Source organism: Sinocyclocheilus rhinocerous, unplaced genomic scaffold (assembly GCF_001515625.1).
Source record: "Sinocyclocheilus rhinocerous isolate Xijiao unplaced genomic scaffold, SAMN03320098_v1.1 scaffold1888, whole genome shotgun sequence".
In the NCBI taxonomy this organism is placed as follows: Eukaryota; Metazoa; Chordata; class Actinopteri; order Cypriniformes; family Cyprinidae; genus Sinocyclocheilus; species Sinocyclocheilus rhinocerous.
The window spans coordinates 49,046-52,145 of NW_015646395.1; the positions used below are offsets into that span (position 1 = coordinate 49,046).

Consider the following 3,100-nt stretch of genomic DNA (forward strand, 5'->3'; position numbering starts at 1 on the left):
ATGGCAGCTGGCCTGATGAAACGTTACCGGGAGGCAGCCCCAAAAGTAATGTACGTGGACAGAGATTTCTGCAGTCAGCACGGCCAGTCTCGGGTGAAGGTCATGTTTTCAGGGTGGGATGAGCTTGAAGTGCGCCTCGACATCTGGCATCTCACTCTACGGGATCTTCATGGAATGTCTGGCAGAGTGCATCTTTCAGTGGGATCCAGAGAATGTGGCCGCTCTTCGCCGTGCAAAGGAGGGTGAGCTGATGGCAAAGAAGACTGGCCACATCTCAGAAAAGGCGGTCAGTGCTCGCATTACCCGGAGGGAGTTGGCACTGCACTGCCGGTGGAGGACCAGGGGGGTGGAGGAGACCACCAGATTGATTGGATCACTGATTGATCTGTTTGACAGTGCGGACGGGAAGGACACTCTGGGAGTTCCTCTGCTGGACCATGAACAGATCCAGCAGATATGGAAAGAACAAATGTAAGCACATACAGTGTATCCAAGACCCAGAGAACTTTCCGCTCTACATGAAGACAGGAACACTGAAGAAAGGCGGTGTGGAGCTGTGCTGCTACAGGTGTGCCCGTGGCTCTACCTCCTTGGAGTCATTCCACCTCCACCTGAACCGTTTTATTCCAGGTATTACATACATATGGATTACTAATTTTTCCATTAAAAAAAATATCATATTAGCACTGTAACTGCTTCCATTACTTTAAAGTTGTCACATTAATAAATGTCACACTCTACAATAATATTACAGTTCTTTTCTGATGTCATAAGCATTGACAAAGCTGTCTTGCCTGACAAGTCACTAGTACCTCAGGTTATAATGACAATAATTTTTAATGTAATCACATAACTCTGTTACATGTAACCAGTTACTTCACTTCGTGTAGTACATATCTTATACATATGTGACATATAAAACCCTTTGTTTATTTAACTTTTAGGAACCAGTGCCAGTGATGCGCATTTTCAGGCCTATCTCCTTGAGGGCTTGATGCGTTGGAATGATGACCGGATGGAAGGCGCCATAAAAGGAGCATCCTCCATCCGGTCATATAGCAGTGCCATGAGAGAGGCTGTGGACCAGCTTAGCCGAACAGTCTTTGGGGAGCCCTGGGATGAGCGCTATCGCCCTCCTGGAGCATATACAGGCAAGAAATTCATTAATTTGTTCTTTTTAAATATTCTACTAAGTTGTCTATTTAGCCTTTAATGTATTAGACAAAATGTTAAGAACAAAAATAACTTTCTTTTCTCCCCTTTATTCTTGTAGGTGAATTGCTGGGAATGGAGTACCTTTACAGCCAGACTGGCAAAACACTGACTCCAGTACTCCAGAACCCAGAGGAGGAAGACAGGCTGGTGGAGGAAGTTGATGACCAGGACCTGCAAGATGAGGGGTTTGAGGAAGAGATCATGGAGGACATCACAGTTCCAGTGCTGTATGAGGATGACCCCTGCCGTGATCTTGAAAACAGCCTCTCCTCTTTGCCTCTGCCTCGGTCCCCAGCATCACTGGCTGAGCTGTCCACATCATCTAGTGGATAAGGACAGCATCTTGCCCCTGCCCCTTTAGTGCTGTCACAGCCATCTGACACTGGAAGCAGTCTCTCCGATGAGGCTCAGGTAAGCCACTTTAAGGGCTTTATTTAATTTCAAACTCGTTTTATTCCACATTTATCATCATTAATCTGCATTTACTAGGGAGCAGTCATTGGACACGATGACATCGCTGGGTGGGACAAGGTCCAGGGTCTGGCTGGTTACCTGGTGGGTCTTCGTGAGGCTCCTTACCTCACTGACCTGCAGGTGACAGAGGCCATCCAGCTGTGGACAGCTCTCCCTGATATTGATAAACAGCGGATCAACTATCAGCCTCAGCTGACACATGGGCACTTTAAGGCACCGAAGTGGTCCGGAGTCACACTGGGTGTGAAGAGTGTGAAACGGTGTCTGATTGGACGTCCTGGGAGTCCAGCACAGTGGCCCAGCACCAGCAGCTTGGTTGAGGCCATTTGTATGAAGCTGTGTGCTTTACACAAGTCGCCGACCAAGAAGGCTTGAGTTTGCACTCCCAGGTGGTCTAAAATCCTCTCGGATTACCACCACATCCGAGAGCTGGTGCTTAACAGTCGCAGGCTGATGGATGAAACAATGATCCAGCTGTTTGAGCTAAACCAGAAGACACTCATTCAGTGGTAAGCAAGGCACATTATTTGCTTCAAATTAACTGAATACTTCTAAACTTACATATAATACAAGTAATTTATTTTCAGGTTTCAACGGCGGCAAAAGAATCAGGAAATGAGTGTCCTCGCTCAGGTACTGACTCCACCTGACCCAATTGCTGTGGCTGATATGCAGCTTCCTCCGCCGAGGGAAAAATTGGATGAAGCACCATCGACATCAGGCCCAAAACATCAATTTATCCTTCCGTCAAATCAAGAAGGACAGGCTCCTCTTCTGCGACCAGGTCGACAGCCCGCTGCTGTCACCAGGGAGTGCCCCATCGCACCTGCCCCCACAGCATCAGGAGTTGTGCAGCCCATTTCAGCACCTGGGTCATTGTTAGGCCAATGGTGTCAATGGTGATTCCATCTTTTGGTGCTTCGACATCCGGTGCAGGCCCATCTCCGCCTGCTCCTGCATCTGCTGCTCCTGTGTCCCGTTACACACAGAGGAACAGGGGCCGGCGGGCCCTGGAGAAGGAAAGCGGAGTCCATAAGAGGAAGTATGTGCGAGGGGTTACTTTTAACATGTGCAGCAAATGTGGGCAGCCCAAAACTAAAGAGTTTGGCCACAGCCGATATGGTAATACCACATTTTGCTTGCGTGCCTCGAATGGCAAATCTTTAGATGACTGGTTGGCAGAACAGCGCCGGCAAAATAAATGCCAAACTCCACCTCCTCAATAAATAATATCTTTCCTGTATACATTTTGTATATATTACATTGACCCACTCTTTCATATTGTCCTATATATATATATATATAAATGTATATATGTATGTGTGTGTGTACTAATTTCAATATTTGTTTGTATTCATTTTAATAAAACATTTTTACATTTGAAGTGTCTTTTGTTCAGATAAATTAAATC

The 3,100-nt window shown here is 46.6% G+C and overlaps 1 pseudogene; it reads left to right on the forward strand.

Moving 5' to 3' along the window:
- Positions 1-403: 403 nt before the first annotated feature.
- On the forward strand, positions 404-2,565 carry LOC107707773 (uncharacterized; annotated as a pseudogene).
- Positions 2,566-3,100: the final 535 nt, after the last annotated feature.